Raw genomic sequence first — 19,367 nt, 5'->3', positions numbered from 1 at the left:
AGGAAGACACAGCACCTGAAGCAGGCACCAGGCTCTGAGCTGTCAGAACAGGGCCTGACACTGGGCTCGAACCTATGAACCAGGAGATCATGACCTGAGCCAAAGTCAGATGCTTAACTGACTGAGCCACCCAGGCATCCAACACTAATGGCTTTTAAATGTTCAAATTAAAGTCAAGAATTACATAATATCTCCATAGTAAGGAGATAGAGAACACCTCAAACTATATATATAAAATTTTTTAATGTTTTTTTAATTTATTTTTGAGAGAGCGCAAGTGGGTGGCGGGGGGGCAGAGAGAGAGGGACAGAGGATCTGAAACAGGCCCCGACAGCACCAGCGAGCTCGATATGGTGCTTGAACTCACAAACCATGAGATCACGACCGGAGTCAAAGTCGGACGCTCAACCAACTGAGCCACCCAGGTGCCCCCTCAAAACAAACTTTAGTAGATTGCTTTTTCTTTATAAACCTTAGTTAATTAATGATCTTATTAATCCTAAATATTAAACACCATTCCTGCTCACAAATGATTGTGCTCAGATGGAAAAACTATCACATAAACCCAATTTCCCAAATTGTGAACTGAAATAGTCTATCAGAAAACAAAAACTTGATGGCTTTTTGTGTAGCAACTAAGCATCAGGTCCAGTGTCACTTGGCAGAATATATCATGACTATACAAATAAATTAAGAGGAGAGAAGACTTCAATATAGACTCAGGAGCAAAACATCACCCTCAACTAAAAATACCTAGAGTTTTCTAATGACTAGGGGAACAGGAATTAAAAATAACTGCCCAACAGAAGTTTTTTGCTTGAGATTTAAATGTCATCCTGAATACACCAATATAATTCCCATTTGTAGCATGGGTGGTTTTAATGCTTTGGAGGTTCTGAAGAGCTAAGCAGAACATCAGAACCCAAATAGAGCAAGGGTAGGAAGATGATAAGGCAAAAGAGAGTCAAGTAGCTTAACAGGCTTTGGAGTCCAACTGCTAACTAGCAGTATGCTCTTGGACGATCTGCTTAACAACTCTTAACTTCATCTTAAAAACCATCTTCATAGAGACAAACAACAACCAGCTAGAAGATATAATGGAAGGAAAAAAGCCCACATACAACAGCATCCAGAAACACTAAGTCCCTAAAAATAATCTTAAAAAGAAATGGACAATGTCTACATGAAGCAAATTTTAAAATGCCATACAGAGGAAGAGATCCAAAAACCACTTGACTAGAAAGGGCAGCCATTCTCAGAGAGAAAGACTCCAGCATCATAAAAAATGTTCATTGCTCCCTACGTCAATCAGTAAATGTAAGTCTAACACAACAAAAATGTCAATAGCCTTTTTAGAAAAGAAGATGATCTTAAAATTAATACAGAAATATAAACAAGTAAAATAGCCAGGAAATTATTTATAATGAGAGTGGACTTCCCCTGTCAGAGAGTAAAGCAAATTTAAAAGCTAGAATGAGGACCAGATAAAGAGACAGATCAATGAGACAGAAATGGAAGTCTAGAGACAGATTCAAACACATCACGGGCATGCAGAATATGATAAAGGTAACGTTTTAAAGTGTTCTGAAGCAAAACCAATAAAAAAAATTAGATGCAATTCTGGTACATAAATATAAATATAAAAATTTCCCTAACTGTCAAACACTATAAGCAAAGTAAAAAGATAAACAACAAACTGGAAAGGAATACTTACAAATCATACCATAAAAAGCTACTTTCCTCAATATATATAAAGCTCCTACAAATCGATAATAAAGAGAACAAAATAATAGAAAAATGGGCATATATATGTATATACATGGTCAGTTCTCCTTCATATGAAAAGATGCCCAAACTCTAAAATAAGGTAAATGGGAATTAAAATCAGAATAAGGTAACGTGTCACCTATCTAATTGGGAAAAATAAACTTCAAGAGCACTCTGCATTGTCACATGTATGAGGAAACATTGCTGGTGGCAGTGTATACTCACAGAATCCTGATGGAGAACAATTTGGCAATGTGGGAAAGGATATATTTAATGTTATGTATATGTATGGCAGCATTCTATAATGGGAAAAATTGGAAAAGACAGAGAGTGGTTAAAGTATGGTACATTAAGTCAATAAAATGCTAAACAGCCATCAAAAAGAATAAGGCAGCCCCATAAGTACTGAGATGAAATGATCTAGATTTCCTGTAGCAGCAGACCGCTGTCCCTGCCAAGAACACCCTGATTTGGTTCAGTTACCAGGCAGCCACTTGCCTCAAGAAAAACTAGACCCTTTCCTAGTGCCATGGGGTGAGCAGTGACTGATCTCAGACAATCACTGCCAACAACTAATTCAGGACATGTACATGTGCCGCAGTTCTGGTCCATGAGAAATGAAGCTGAGGGTTCTTGGGAAAGTCTTCCTTACACGTAAAAACGACACGACATAGATATATGGGCTTTGCCTGGGGCCTCTGCAATTTACATGAGACCCGCTGAATGGGAAAGGCGCCTGGAAGTTAGTTGGGACGCTGCCTAAGAGAAATAAAGAGGACAGCAGAAGAGAAAGACTGAGGAAGTTGGCTTTGATAACATCATTAAGCTGCTGAGTTAACCGATTCTGGAACATGCTACCCCTGGGCTTTCACAAGATCACAGACATCCCCTGGGGGATACCTCTGGAAAGATACCCCCGGAAATGGTAACACTGGTTGCCCTTCAGGGTAGAAGACCGGGGTAAAAGGAGACTCTTCTCATCGTATATCCCTGTCTACCTTCTTATTTTGCACCATGGGCATTTATTGTCTGTCCCCAAATAATTACATTTTTGTAAAGTGACACATGCTTGTTTTCGAATTTCCAAACATAAAAATTGGGCACCAAGATTTAAGATAATTATCTCATCTCCCTACACTGCCTCTGCATCGCGAGTTTCATCCCACAAATGTCACGTCATGGCAGCCAGGTCTCAAAGGATATAAGCATTTTCAAATGGGATTAGGTCACTGCTATATACAAACAACCCTCTCATCAGGCATAAAGTAACTTAAACTCCACTACTGTCAGAACCAACTTTAGTAAGGTAATACAAAGCTCTTCAATTGGAGAACTACAACCTCCTCATACAGAGTAAAAATAAATTCAAACCAAAAATCTGGAAAATTGGTTTTTATAAACCACCATAAAAATCTACAGATTGCCCAGTAAGAGTAACATTCACGGGGCATCTGGGTGGCTCAGTCAGTTGAGCGTCTGACTTCGGCTCAGGTCATCTCACACTTCGTGGGTTCTCAAGCCCCACATCGGGTTCTGTGCTGACAGCTCAGAGCCTCGGAGTCTGCTTCAGATTCTGCGTCTCCCTCTCTGTCTGTCCCTCCCCCACTAGCACTATGTCTGTCTGTCTCTCTCTCTCAAAAATGAACATTAAAAAATGTTAGAAGAAAGAATAATATTCTTCACAAAACTCAAATTGGACGCGTAAAGTGAATTCTTTACTGTACCCTCTTCGGCCTCATCATTCTGCCAAACCTGCCCCTTCCCTCTTGGGGCCCCATCTTAATTAACGGGATCACTTCCACCCAGCTCCTCAACTAGAAACTATGGAACATTTACTCATATTTTGGGGCTCCCAAAACTTTTTAAACCATTCCTACACGGGGGCACCTGAGTGACTCAGTCGGTTAAGCGTCTGACTTCGGCTCAGGTCGTGATCTCACGGCTCTTGAGTTCGAGCCCCGTGTCAGGCTCTGTGCTGACAGCTCAGATTCTCTGTCTCCCTCTCTCTCTGCCCCTCCCCTGCTCACGCTCTGTCTCTCTCTCTCTCTTTCTCTCTCAAAAATAAACATTAAATCATTCCTATACAGCACTTGTCACTTGTCTGACTTCCCTTGAGACTGTGAGCTTCTCAAGGCTTGAGAGTAAATTCTGTTCATCTACGCATTCCCGCCTGTCCCCAAGTGAAGTGTCTCGATCCATTTGTGCTGCTAAGTCACTGAAAGGAAAAGTGGGGGGGGGGGGGGGGGGAGGGGGAGTCATGCCTCAGAGTTTGCTTAAAATCCAGGAGAGCAGACCATTAAGAATATAACCGTTCATATTTATCTTCCATCCCTCTTAGGGGCGTAAAGCTCTTCCTAGTAAGTGCTACCGCGAGAAACTTCATAACCAGAAACTTAAGAATAAACCTAGAAGCATGAAGATGACTTCTATTCCACATTCAACAAACACTGTTCAGGTACAATGACCAACGCAGACATGCTGGTTCTTGCACTCACACAATCTACAGGCAGCACAAAGACAAATGAAGAATGGTGACGGTTGCAAAGAAGGGTGGTAGGTCGAAGAGTGACGTCATGAGAACACAAAGTAAAGGGACTTACGTGGCGTGCGTCTCTGGACTATATCCTATCTCCCGAATTATATGGCAACTGCCTGAATTATATGGCAACTCCCACATAAACAAACACACTGGGCTTAGGCAGCAAAGCACCCTGCTCTACTGGGACAGGCACACACCTAGATACGACATTCTTTCCTCTATCATTGCCAGGCAAGGGCACACAGAACAGTAAGGCAAGAGCCAGACCTCCCACATCCTCCTACTCCACAGTGAAATCCAACATCATTAAAAACAGCCAGACTCCCAGGGGTTTATTAACTGACAGATCCTGAAGCATAGTCTCAGATCATCCACAGAAATCAAAAAGCAGTAAGCCTTTCCAAATGCACAGAAGCAGAAAGCAAGTGATTTAATCAAGACCTCAAAGAGGTTAAAAGTACCTGTCTTCTACCTACCAGGTTAAGGTGAGCTTATGTCCTTTAATTTAACTCTTAACCATCCATGCAAAACTCCTGGTAGCTAGTTAAAAGGAATTTATTTATATTTGCCTATGAAATCAAAAGGTGCTAGATTAACGCATCCACAGCTGCTAGATTACAAAGCTCAAGTAAAGGCAATCTGCTGAAACAAATTTAATCCAGATAAAAATAAATAAACTCACCACACACACATCCCAAAATATCACATGAGCACAGACACAAAGAAAGGGTTAGTCTGCTTAACATCTACAACACTTGTCAAACTTACTCTGACATATGACTAACAAGTTGCTCATCCCTGAAGAGAAAGGGGATAAGTACAAGAACAAGGAGCTACTGCCCCCTTTTATTAAGAGGGTTTAGAAAGTGTGTATCTGTGTGTGTGTGCGTGTGTGTGCGCATGCGTGTGTGTGTGTGTGTGTGTGTGTACCCCTTAGTATCTGTCTCTTCTATGGTCACAAATAATATTAGTAAATCGGAATACTTGTGACGGGAAAAAGTAAGAGTCTAAATTCACAACGACTGGATAAACAAATCGTACTGTATCCTACAATAGAATGTTACTTAGCAATAAAAAGGAATGAACTATTATGACACACACAACAACATGGATAAATCTCAAAATAATTATATTGAGAAAAAAAACAATGAGGACCATGTGCGGTACAATTCTATTCATATAAATTTCTGGAATAGGCAAACCATTCTACAATGATGAAAAGCAGATCAGGGGGTGCTTGGAGATGCAGGTCAGGGGGAAGCAACAGGGAGGTGTGACTAAGGGGCACTTCAGGAGTGATGGGTATGTGCATTATCTTTATTGTGGTGAGTTGCTACGGATGGGTACTTGTGTCAAAACATCCACTTTTACATGTTAAATATGCACAGTCTACTACCTGTCAATTATACCTCTCAAAGGCTGTTTAAAATTTTTTAAATAGGGGCACCTGGGTGGCTCGGCTGGTTAAGCGTTCAACTCTCAGTTTCAGCTCAGGTCGTGATCTCACCGGTTCATGAGCTCGAGCCCCACATCGGGCTCTGTGCTGGGATTTTTCTCTCTCTCCCTCTCTCTGACCCTCCTGTGTGTGTGTGCGCGCTCTCTCTCTCTCTCAAAATAAATAAACTTTAAAAAAATAAAATTTTTAAAATAAAAATCAACTCACGTTGACCATCCTGGGGGTTTAAGTGAGAACGTGGTCGTGCGATTGAGATTACCTTTACTTTTAGAAGGCTATTTCATTTATTTCACTTATATATCATGCTTGTGGACAAGCAGTTGACAACAATATTGGAATGAATACAGATAGGGAACACCTACAGGCTTGTATTTCCTCCCTGTTCATCACTGTCATGATTCAAAAAGCTAGACACATTTTAGTGAAAATTCTTCAAGTTTCTCAGAGAGTCTCTGTGACTCAATAAATGTCTGGTCTTCAGAAAGAATGGAGCTTAAAGATCATCCAGTCCAACCTCCTCAGTTTACAGACGTAAACTGAACATTCCATCCACTCCTGGGGAGCTCACCTCCACGTTCCCGACACTTCCCTTTTTAGTCATTTTAGTCTGGACCTCTCCGTTAGGCTTCTGACTCATTTAATCGACTGCCCACTAAACCACCTCACCTCAATATCTAATAACTCTCTAAAACCGGCTGTGGTCCAAATGGGAACTCTTGATCCAACCCCCGACCCCAACCACCAACTTCTTACTCCCAAACTGACACATCTCAGCAAACGCACCATCACAAAATCAGTCGTTCAATCAGAAGCCTCGCAATGAACCCCTGAAGACTACTTATTTGTCCCCTTTCACACTGAATCCAGTCCTAAATCCTTGCAGCTCTCTCTCCAAGTTATACCAGCCACGCATGTCCTAGCTCCTTCTCCGCTGCCGCCCATGCCTCTCGCCTGAACACCTACAGGTCCCCTTGTTTCCGCTCTCGCCTCTCCAAGTCAGCCCCCGCACGCAGCCAGTCATGTGACCACATCAGTCCCCAGCTTCAAATAAGCTAGGCGACTGCCCATCATAATTCAAATAAGCCTTTTCTCTGCCCTCCAAGAACCAGGCCCCCCGTCTCTAGCCTCGTCTACCACTACTTCTCTCACTGATCATCTCTAAGCCATACTCATCTCCAACACAGCAAACTCATTTCCATCTCAAGGGCACAGTCCCCCACCCTAAACCCACACCTGGAACGCACAAAACACAGATACTTCACCAGTGACATCTAAACTCAAACATCACCTTCCAGAGCTTCGCAGACCTCACAAGCTAAAGCAGCATCCCCAATTGGCTGGGATCATATATCTCATTTGATTCACTTTAGGGTACGTTATCACTGAAATTATCTCCTAAATTTGATTGCTTATTTATATTTGCTAATAAAATTTATTTATTTATTTATTTATTTATTTATTTTATTTTATTTTATTTTTTTTTTTTGGGACAGAGAGAGACAGAGCATGAACGGGGGAGGGGCAGAGAGAGAGGGAGACACAGAATCGGAAACAGGCTCCAGGCTCTGAGCCATCAGCCCAGAGCCCGACGCGGGGCTCGAACTCACGGACCGGACCGCGAGATCGTGACCTGGCTGAAGTCGGACGCTTAACCGACTGCGCCACCCAGGCGCCCCTAAAATTTATTTATTAACGTATTCATTCCTGCTATCTATCAGAAGCATTAGCCCAAATAAGAATAGTGGTCCTTTCCCAATTTAACTTGAAAGCACTCATATCCAGGGACGTACGCACTACTGGGTAAAAAGCACCCACCCTAAAAAAAAAAAAAAAGTCAATTTCAATACTATTAATTTTATACAGCTTCGAATCATGCAAAAAACTCACTGGTTCCCCTGGGCTGCCTCATTAGCATCAGATTTCACGTCAATACAGTATCAGCTTACACATATGTTGATTTGATTTTGAAATTATACTGCCAACCACCAAAATCAGTATACTTTTCATTAAGGGTCATGTCAATATTAAAAGTATTAACTTTTCATGATTAGCTTGAGCTCTCAGATGCTGCCTTTGGAATACTCAGCCGTTAAGCACTTATATAATACATTATCCAAATGAGCCAAGATAAGCATTTTTAATTCCTCACTTTTTTTTAAAGAACTTTTAAAGGTTTCAGACATTGCTATCAAAAAAATATCACAAGTGATCTGTAGGTCTCTCAATGTCATACACTGTACATTACTCTACAGTAAATCTTTAAAAATAACCCCAGAATATGGGGCGCCTGGGTGGCTCAGTCGGCTGAGCGTCTGACTTCGGCTCAGGTCACGATCTTGTGGTTTGTGAGTTCGAACCCTGCGTCGGGCTCTGTGCCGAAAGCTCAGAGCCTGGAGCCTGCTTTGGATCCTGTGTCTCCCTCTCTCTCTGCCCCTCCCCTGCTCATGCTCTGTCTCTCCCTCTCTCTCAAAAATAAATAAACATAAAACAATTTTTAAAAATTAAAAAAAAATAATAATCCCCAGAATGCACATTTCATGAGAACAGGGGTTTTTGTCTATTTTGTTTACTGTAACCCTTAGCACCTATTCCTGGTATATGAGCAGCACTGAACAAATATGTGTTGTTAAATATTTGCACACTACTCACATTTGGTCTTACTGTAATCAGATCACCATATCATTCCAAATGTATGTATAAGCTCTTATTCCTATTGCTTGATATAATTTTAATGTTAAGCATGCACTGAAAAGTAACTCTTTGATGCAATCACAACAAAAATGGACTTCCAAATTATGTGGTGATGTCTGGAGAACTGACCGCAAGGGACTGACATCTGTCCTCGTCACATAGGGTACGCAGAGGAGGCAAGACTCCACACAGTAGCGATACACGGTCTCTGCCACCAAACTCCTAACACGAGTTTCTGCTCTCGGGCCGGGGAGGAAACACAGCTGGAAGACCATCTGTACATCCCAAATTATCAAATATTTACACCAACTCCGAGGTGAACGTTAAGCAGCTCCACACAGCTGATAAAGAAAGTCAACACAATTAAGTAGTCAAAGGCAGCAGTTATGAGCCATAGGAAAGTTGCTCAGTTTCGAGGTGTGTCACTAGTAATTTATTACTAATGAAAAGTTAAAATAGTCCCTCAAGGTTGCAAACAATGTACTTTAATAAAGGTTATCCCCAAAGCATTACTCTTGCCCTCCCATTTCGAAGAAAACAGCAGCAGAGATGCAACCGGTTTGCTGGGAACTATATGTGACACACTGTACGGAAATGGGAATGTGTCTCATGTGAATGTCACCCAGCATATCATAGCGGGCTGACAACTGTGGATCTAAAGAAAGCAGCACATTACTACCTAATAAACTATAAATACAAATCCTTGCTCCAGCCATAACCAAGTAACCTCTGGCATTTCTAACCTCTTTATGTCATGTTTCTTAATAGGAAGATAAGAATAACCTCTATCTACAGTTGTGGATTATGAAATTTACAAAGAAAAACACACAGACATTACACACAGTTCCGATCCTTTACCGAACACGGTCTGCCTGCCTGGCCAGCTGAACTGAGTCACAGCAGATTCAGAACCCACTAGGGGAGCTCCACTTATAGGAGGCATCTGGAATAGTCCAATTCACAGAAACAGAAAGTAGAGTAGTAGTTACCAGGGGCTGGGAGAGGTGGAGATGGAGAGTTGTTGTTTAAGAGGTATACGTTCCCATTTCACGAGATGAGAACATTCTGGAGATGTGCTGCACAACAATGTGAACACACTTCCCACTACCGAACCATACAGTTAAAAATGATTAAGGTGGTACATTTTACGTATTTACATATGCTATATGTCATCATAATGTTAAAAATTTTAGTTATTTCAAGAAATAATCAAGAACTTCATCAAAAGACAGCATAAAGAAAATGGAAACTCAGACTACAAACTGGAAGAAGATATTTTACAACACATATAATGGACAAAGAATTCAAATCTAAAACAGAGAGAACCCCGAAAAACATTAGGAAGAAGACAAACTACCCAAGTTTTAAAAAGTCAAAAGAATGAGCATTTCACAGAAGAAAAATACAAGTGGCCAGGAGCTAAAAATACTAATTTTCTTGTGTTCAGAAAAAAAATGAAAGTAAAAATCACAAAATATCTTTTCATACCCAAAAGAATGGCCGAAATGTATCAGTCTGCTAACACTATGTGCTAGGTGATGGTGAGGATGTGGAACAGAATTTTAATACACTGTTGATGGGGGGTTTATACTGGTATAACCACTGTGGAAAACAGTTTGGCATTGTCTAATATAATTGAAGATACATTGCCCATGACCATTAATTACACCCTAGGTAGATAAATCTTAGAGAAACTCTTGCATGTGTGACAGGCAGACAGGAACAAGAACTTCACTACAGCCTTATTTATAAATAGTAAACAACTGGAAACCACCCAAATGGCCTTGGTCAGGAGAACACAAATAAGTTATAGCATATTCACACTGGACAGAAGTAGGAACAAAAGAACCGCAGCTATGGCTAGCAAAAGAAATCTATCTGGCAACCATAATATTGATTTAAAAAGCAAGACTCAGAAGAAAACATACAGTATAAATCATTTAAATAAAGGTCAAAAGTCAACACTGAGCAAAACTAAACACCATGCTGTTTAAAGATACATACACTTATAGTAACCACTATGAAAAGGAAATGATGAACCCCAAATTCGAGAAGGCACTCCTCTCTTGGATGAGCTCTGAGGGGCACCCAGGGAGCTCGAAAAGGTCTCCCTGAAACTTGGAAGTGTGGGTGAGGATTTCAAAATCAACTCCCCAGAAAAGGGAGGATATACTAGGACAAAAGGCTCTAAAAATAAGTGAAGAACTGTGGGGGATGGAAGGGAAAAGGAGAGAACTAGAAATCCCCCAATATTATTAACTTTTATTTTCTAAGTAATAACAAACCAACTTCTAGATAGCAACTTAAACTTGACATCACCTGTAGCACTAGTCAAATTTGCTGTAATTTTAATGTGCTAACGGCCAAATGTCAGTTTTAGCTTTTAAAATTCCTATTATGGTACCAAATAGTATAAATCCTTCAGCCTCCCTATAGTCATTATCACAAAGAGAGACATCAAGACAGGAAAGCCAGTCGCCGCCCCCCTGATCACAGAAGGAAGGGCAGAGCAGGAGCGGAAGAGCAGGGAGAGGCTCCTGTAGACACGCCGCCGCCCGGAGGAGATGGAAAGGCCGGCAGCTACGTGAAAATGCAGCTTGCTCAGACCCCTCCCACTCCTGACCAGTGTCCCTCTAAGAAAAAAAAATGTAATACACTGGCAGACTGTCCTCGAGGCTCCAAATATATGGACACATATATTTTTCCTCGGGGAAAAAACCCAACATTTCCTATTTCTTTTCCTGATAGCTTATAACATCCAAATCAAATTCTGAGTTCTCCACTGCTCAACTAGCTGTATTAGCTGGGACCTGAGGTCAGACACACGGAGCCACTGATGCTGACTGAGAGATCACCTGTTTTCTTCTTTTTATTCACAGTGCTCTCAGAAAGGATGTACTTGTTTGATTTTAGTTTTTCTCATCATTCTAATCAAATTACCACAGGCTGTTTATTCTGTCAAGCCAAATTCTTAGTCTGAACGCACAATGGAATTCTTTAACTGAATCCTGAGCCCTCCCCTGTACTCTGAACTCCAGCCTCACAGTCAATGGTCTACTCAACATTTCTACTTCAAAGTCTAGCAGACCTCTCAAACTCAACGCAGCCAAAGGAAAATCCTTCATGTCCGTCCTTTCCCACGCTCCAAAGCCACTCTCTTCCCTCCTCCCATCATTTGCCCAGATGCTCAGGCCAAAAACAGGAGCAGGCGTCATCCCCCCTCTTCTCTCCTGTGCATTTTAGATCCATCGGCAAGCACGCGGCCGGCCACGCCCCCCAGCACAGGCCAGCCCCGCCCCTCCAGTACCGGACACCGCCGGCCCCACCCCCCGGTGCAGGTCCCGCCCCTCCAGCAAACCACCGGCCCCGCCCCTCGGCACAGGCCAACCCATTTACCCCCTCTCTCCCCTCCCAGCTCCCCCTCTCCGCCAGCACACTGCACCCCTGCAGCCCACCCTCGTGTGCGGGCTGCTCGGAATGACTTCTTCCAATGAGCATAATGTGGAAAGTGGGGTAAAAAAGAAAACTCAGTGGCGAACCCGGACAAACACTGCCTAGCCTGTGATCAAAATTACACCAAAGGTGATAAGTCAAGTTGAAAGCAGGCACCTTGATAAGAAGTGATGAAAACAACACTGCACCTCGGTGCCCTTCCAAACACCCACAGCCCAGGCTGACTGATCATGAGGAAAACATCAGACAAATCCCACTTGAACATGCTACAAAACGACCAATACTCCCCAAAGCTGTCAGGTCATCCAAACCACAGGAAGTCTGGGAAACTGTCCCCATCTAGAGGGATGTAAGGAAACACGACAACTAAATGTAACATGGGAAACTCTACATAGGATCCTGGATCACAAGAGGAACTTCTTATGAGCTGTCATCTGCCAGCCGGGAAGAGAGGCCTCACCAAATCCCCACCAATGCTGGCACTCTGACCTCAGACTTCAGCTTCCAGAACAGTCTGTCGTTCAAACCATTCAGTCTGTGGTATTTTGTTATGGCAGCCCAAGGTAATATACACCTTAAGTAAAAACCAAGGAAATCCAAATAAAGTATGGAATTTAGTTAATAATAACATACCAATATTGGTTCACTAGTTGTGATAAAGGTTCACACTAATATACCATATTAACAACAGGAAAAAGTAGATGTGAATTATACGGGAACTTTCTGTACTATCATCACAACTCTCTATAAATTTAGAACTGTCCTAAAATGAAATTTATTTAAGAAAAAAAAATTGAAATGGCTTCCTATCCTATTTAGATTAGAGCCACATTCCCGCCAATCTCTTTCAACTCATGACCTAACACTCTGGTCTACCAAGTTCACTTTCATGAGGGTTAGTTGCCTGGGATATAGGTCACCTAAGTGTATATGCATTTGTCAAATCAGATCAAACTATATACAGTTTGGATCTGTTCATTTCACTGTATGTCAGTTATACTTCGATAAACTTTAAAAAAAAAAAAAAAACACGTGATTGACAGAATGAGAAATTTGACAACATAAAAACTACCCCTAAACTTGGTAGCTTAACAGCAACAACATTTCTTTTGCTCTTGAATGTGCAATGTGAGCAGAGCTGAACAAGGAGAGCTCATCCCTGCTCTGCCTGACATCAGCCAAGGACGGAAATTATCTAAAGGCTCACTCACTCATGTCAGATCCTTGGTGCCTGCCATCTGAGACCTCAGCCGGGGCTGTAGGTCAAAACACCTACACCTGGCTTCTGTGTGCCCGAGGCTTCCTCACGACATGGTGGCTGGGTTCCATGGACAAGCCCTCTGAGAGAGAGAGAAATAAAGACAGAAACAGAACCACACATACTGAAAGAAGTTGTAGCCTTTTAATGAACTAATCCTGGAAGTGAACTCTATTCCAGTGGAATATATTGGAAGCGACGCTTCCAACATATTCTGTTACTGCTGGAGCAGTAATAATAGACCTGTCCAGGTTCAAGGGGAAAGGAACTAAACTCCATCCTTGATAGGTAGTGACAATACTGGAAACAGTGCTGTGACCATTTTTGGAAAATAAAAATTACCACAGACTGAAATATAAAATTAAAGGAAGTCTCCAAAAGACACAGATAGCAAGAGAGAATATCTAGACTTAAATCATCCAAGATGTCAATATTTAACCAGTAAGAGTTCCAGAAAGAAAGAAAAAATAGAGAGAGAGAAGAAGGAGGAGGAGGAGGAGGAGGAGGAGGAGAAGAAGAAGTTGTTATCTTCAAAACAATTCCACAGGATTTCCCAGAGTTAAAGAATATGAGTCCTTGGGGCACCTGGGCGGCTCATCAGGTTGGGCGACCGACTTCGGCTCAAGTCATGATCTCCCAGCGGGAGAGCTCGAGTCCTGTGTCAGGCTCTAGGCTGACAGCTTGGGGCCTGGAGCCTGCTTCGGATTCTGTGTCTCCCTCTCTCTCTGCCCCTGCCCTGCTCATGGTCTGTCTGTCTCTCCCTCTTTCAAAAAGGAATAAACATTAAAAAAAAATTAAAAAAAAAAAAAGAATATGAGTCCTCAAATTGGAACAACTTACCAACAATCCACACTGAGATAATGTGAAATTTAAGAACATGAAGAAAAACAGAAAATCCTACAAATCTCCAAGGGAAAAAAAATCAGGTCAACTACACAGGTAAGAGAACCAGACTAGCATCAGACTTTTCATCGGCAATACTGTATGCTGCAAAATAACAGCACAATGCCTTAGGGGTTATGAGGGAAAGTTATTTTCAACCTAAAGTTCTATGAAGATATTTTTAAATATGTAAAGACTCAGAAAGCTGACTTTCCATGTACTCTTTCTTAGGAAGTCAGTTGGAAATGCGCTTCAGCAAAATAAAAGTCTAAACCAAGAAAGATGGCACAGGATTAAAGAAATAATGAATCTGGCTCATCTATGTGGTCAGAAAGCTGCAGAGTGACAACTGTGCATCAGGCCAATAGAGCCATCAACCCAGATTGGAGGTGGAAAGTGGAAGGCTCCAGAAGACAATTATCCAAGGAAAGTAAAATAAATTCTCAAAGTGTAGATGTTATTCCTAAGGATTTGGAATTCAAAATTTAAGTCAGCAACACTCTTTCCAAATTTCCACAATGGGCAAGTATTATTCATTTTAACAATAAAAAAATTATACAAAAATTTTCTTAAATCACCAATGTAAAGGACAGAAAGCTACTAAGAAAAAAAGGCTTTTAATTTTTAACTTCAAATTGACTTCCCCTGCCTAAAACGAAGTCTTTGAAAGTTTTTTTTCTCCCAAAAGAGAAATAATGACCATTAAAATCTTTACGCTCCCCAACTCGCAAAGTCACTTTCTGTTTAGCTGCCAAGGAAAATTTCCAGTTTTTAATGGTTCCATCCTGTGTCCTAGAAGAAGCAATTTACAAAACGTACATAATTCTAAAAAAAAGTGAGATGTTATTGCCTTGTAGCTGGTACATCCACACAAAAGCCATTTCCATCATGTGTTGACGCTCATTTTAGAAGTAACCACCTGTCAAAAGCACTTATGTGTCCACGTGCACACGGAAGGGAGAACCACTCAGTACAACCGTCCTTGGATCTGAGTTCTCCAGCCCCACTGCGCACCAGCTGGGACGGCCCGGAGGCATATGGACGGTGGACAGCTGCACCAACACACCCCAACACAAGTGAGCTTTGTGGTGCTGTTGGGAGCAGCGAGGGGGAGACCTGAGAAGACGAGCCTATCTCAACACAGAATGCACGCTCACTAAGGGGAAGAAGCCATTTCACACAATTTGCTCATATTCTGAAAGGACCATCAGTGGTGACTGCCGTTTGTTGGGCAGCTACAATGTACTGAGGCGTCTCATAGCCGCCGTGACGGGAATAATAACCTCAGTAACCTGGAAAACAGTTAGGAATAACCACATTTTGAAAATGAGAAAACGGAAGCTCAGAAAATGCAAGTAATGTGCCAAAGTCCGAGAGCAGGGGAGCCAGATTTGAAACTGGGCCCAAAAGGAAAGATCACCCTCAGTCCACTCCCCCCCCAATTCGCATATGGCTAATTTACAACAGTTTGGGGAAAGAATGATGAAAAAACATCAACATTTTCCAATATACAAATGCTAATTCTGGACTATGAGATTTAAACTGCCAGTAGATTATAGGCCTCGTGACCCAGGGCCCCCCCTCACCCAGTAAAGCAGGAGGATCTCTGGGCTGGTATCCCTTTCCCACGGCCATCAGGATCTCAAGGCCACACCTGATTTTGAGACTCCGTCTTGACTGTCTGCCAGATGACATTTTAGTGTGCAAGTGACATCACGACTGGAAAAGACCGGAAGGGAAGCTCCAGGGTGAACAAGGATTGCCTCTGCCCGAGTTATAATAAGTAATATTCTCCACAATGGAAGGGAGTGCCAACATCATTACAACTTTTGCCTTGTCACCACGCACATTCAGAACAATACGTGACAAGGTTGACAGGTGCAGAAACTGTGAAAATGGAAGCAACGCTGAAGACAACAGTGAGTTTAGAGATTCAAGGCAGAGAAGACAGATGAGATTAACGACTATCTATTAATGATTCCTGCCACTGACCAGAACTTACTGTCTTCTTAAATTTTATCACCATATATACATTTTTCCACACAGTATTTACTGACTGTTCACATTAATGACATATATCCAAAAAGACTTCACTGTATTTTTTCAGTGTTAATTTCTCCTACTTTGTCTTTACTTTTTAATTAGAAAACATATTCTAATATTAATATGTATCCATCACTCTGCAGGAACTTACCTTCTTTACCACTACCTATTGATGAGAAGAAAAGAAACACTGTAAAGCCTAGGTAAGATGAAAAATTCAGGGTCTGTGTTATTTCACTTAGCTAGGTTCTTTGGTGAAATGGAAATTGTTTTAACTACTATTGTTAAAACATATATCTACCTATCTATCTCCACTTTCCTTTCTTGGTGTTTTCTTTTTCCTCTCTCCTCCTTGGTTTAAAAAGAGTTTAAAGCAGATTCCTTTTTTTCTGACTCCAAAACCCATGGGCTTTCACTATGCCACTGTTCTCAAATCAGTATCTAGTCACTGACTGCTACGAACCAACACGAACTCGTCTAGCACTGGAGATTCAAGAGGTAATGAACAGTTCTTCCACCAGGAGCTTACAATCTAGTCTAGTAAATAAACAGAAAAAAAAAGAAAAGAAAACAAGATTACAGTCCAGTATGATAACTGCCATGAGTCATGATATACACAGGTGCTGTAACAATAATAATGGCTAAAAGTTACTCAGCACTTACTATGTTCCAAACTCTACACAGAGAAAAGATCGGACAAAAGTCCTCACCATAGGATCGCCTGGGTGGCTGTTGGTTAAGCATCCAACTTGGGCTCAGGTCATGATCTCACAGCTTGTGAGTTCAAGCCCCGCGTCGGGCTCTGTGCTGACAGCTCAGAGCCTGGAGCCTGCTTCAGATTCTGTGTCTCCCTCTCTCTCTGCCCCTCCTCCACTCGCCCTCTGTCTCTCTCTGTCTCTGTCTCTGTCTCTCTCTCTCTCAAAAATAAATAAAAACATAAAAAAAAAGTCTTCACCACAATATATCCTACTTGTTAGGGGGACCCTCAGTTCCCTGGGTGTCCTGTTTCTCCTAGTAATGCTCTGGCCCCACTCCCCCTACTCCTTCCCATTGGGGGAGGAGCGATTTCACTCAACCTTCTGGGCTGAAAGCCAGCCTACAACCTGCTTCACTCTGTGGGAAGTTTACTGGGGAGCAGTGTTTCTTCTGGGGGAAACCTGTAGGTTCCCGGCTCTGCCTGCGTTGGGGGAGTTGAGTCGACCCCCAAGCAGCAGGGCTCTGGGAACTCCACATGGCGGCACGTCTAAGTCAAGGCCTCCAATCCAGCTTCCGCAGAAGGGCTGACAATCCAGCCCACTTTGGTCCGACTCTTGTATCTCTCTCTCTCTCTCCCTCTCTCTCTCTCTCTCTCTCTGTCTCTTGGCCAGGTCTAAATTTGGCAGGAGGGGTTATTAGTGACTTAATCCTCAAACTCCAACACTACCATGATCTTTTTGACATACAAGGGAACCAGGACTTGTCCCACCTAGAGGTTAAAGGACTACTGGCAAGTTTCCCACCTAAAAAGCAGCACTGTCCCCATTTTACACCACTGCCTCTCAGCAAGAAAAAAAATTCATTTCTGAACTGGTGATGCATTACTCTTAAGGGAGAATGACAAAAAGGAAGTAGAAGTTAAGGCTAAGAAAGGTCATCTGTTCTATCGTTTGCTGCTGATAAATTATATTCAGTTAGCTTTAGGAAACAAAATCTAAAAAATACATATAATTATCAGGTTCATAGTTCATTATTACAATAGACAAATATTTACTGAGCACCTGCTACGTATGTGCCAGGCCCTGTCCCAGGCACTAGTGAAAAAACAAAACAAAACAAAATGTCTGCTCTCATGGATATTACATAGTGAGAAAAACAGACAATAAAGAAATGAATATATAATGTCAAAATGTATCAAATATATTTTTAAAAGTGCGACAGAAGAAAATGTCAGGAGGTTTTATTTTCAGATGGGGAGATCGGAGAAGGCCTCCTTTAGAAGGCCTTGAGCAGAAAGCTACTTTAAGTAGAGAGTAAGCCATACAGACATCTTGAGCACGAATATGAGGTGCAAAGGCCCTGAGGCGGGAACATGCCTCAAATAGCCAAAGAACTATGAGAAGGCCAGTGTAGATGAAATAGGAGAAAAAAAAAATCATAAGAAATGGGGCTAGAGAGGCTGGTGGGGCCCAATCATGGCAGGAGTTGGGATGCTAGTCTCAGGCAGAAGAGAAGTCCCCGTGGGGCTCTGAGCAGGGATAGGACTTATGACTTGCACTAAATGTCTATCTTCAAATGTTACCCTCCTTTACATTTCCTATGGTAATATGACAATTTTTTGTTTGTCCTTCATGTACGGGTAGAGAATCAAGGAAGAGTGGTCCCTATTATTCTCAGAAACATGAGGCAGGACTGACTAAAAGAAGGACGAAGGAAAACTCCAAGTGTCTGCTCAATTAACCATGACACCTCATTAGAGGTGGCTCAGGATGACAGGTGAGCACAAGGCAGGAAGATATCCAGCCTCCAGCGTCCCTCACCCCTACCATCCAAGCCACAAGTGGTATGGTTCCAAATGTTGGAACATTATATAGGTTTTGGAAAGCAATTTAATAAAATTGGAAATGACTCTCAAAATGATAAGTAAACATAAAAGGTTACAAAAATTTAACATTCCAGAATGCACCCAACTTTATTTAAATACATACATATATGTGTACACACACAACACATACATGAGTTAGCAAAAGTAGTCTGAGTTGAAAAATAAGGGGTGATATTTTAATTTTCATCTTTATACTCTGTATTCTATAAATTTTACACAACGAATTACGTGTTACGTTTTAAATCAGATAGACAATACACAAACTAAATTCAGTTCCCTATTAGAGAACATAATACGTCATCGGTAAAAATACAAATCAAATAAAAAATGCGCAAATGTCAAACATATTTACAGGTAATATAAGAAGCAGCAGCTCCCAAAGAGCAAAAGAAATTTGAGATGCCTTATTTCACCCACTTTTCAAGTTACAGATGAACTGAAGTGTGGTTCTGCCCTGTCATCCAGCCCAAAGCCACTGTTCTGCTTTGGTTTGGGTCTTGGCCTGTTAAAGGTCAAAAGGCCTGCTGCCTATTTCCTGGTCATTTCTCGCAACCTTGAACTTCCCACTTACCTCAATTTCGTCTCGAGAGAGCCTAACCCATCATTATTTCCGACGAGCAAAGTTGCACCAATTATACAAAGAGAGTATGTCGTTCACGTTTATTCTTCACGACTATTAACCTTCCAATATATAGAC

The 19,367-nt window shown here is 41.7% G+C and overlaps 1 protein-coding gene across 3 annotated transcripts in view; it reads right to left on the bottom strand.

Moving 5' to 3' along the window:
- Nucleotides 1–19,367, bottom strand: part of MBOAT2 (membrane bound O-acyltransferase domain containing 2) — a 126,343-nt gene that overhangs the window by 90,041 nt on the left and 16,935 nt on the right. The window contains exon 1 of one of the 3 annotated variants that reach the window (XM_042933727.1): nt 8,583–8,600. The exons of the other annotated variants lie outside the window; for them this stretch is intronic. The gene's annotated coding sequence lies outside the window, so the exon portion shown is untranslated. Of the gene's footprint in view, nt 1–8,582; nt 8,601–19,367 lie in introns of those variants that run through there. 3 annotated transcript variants of the gene reach the window in all.

The sequence above is a fragment of the Panthera leo genome, chromosome A3, assembly GCF_018350215.1.
Source record: "Panthera leo isolate Ple1 chromosome A3, P.leo_Ple1_pat1.1, whole genome shotgun sequence".
Classification (NCBI taxonomy): Eukaryota; Metazoa; Chordata; class Mammalia; order Carnivora; family Felidae; genus Panthera; species Panthera leo.
Note: the sequence above shows the minus strand (reverse complement) of the source record. Positions and strands in the feature narration are given on the sequence as shown.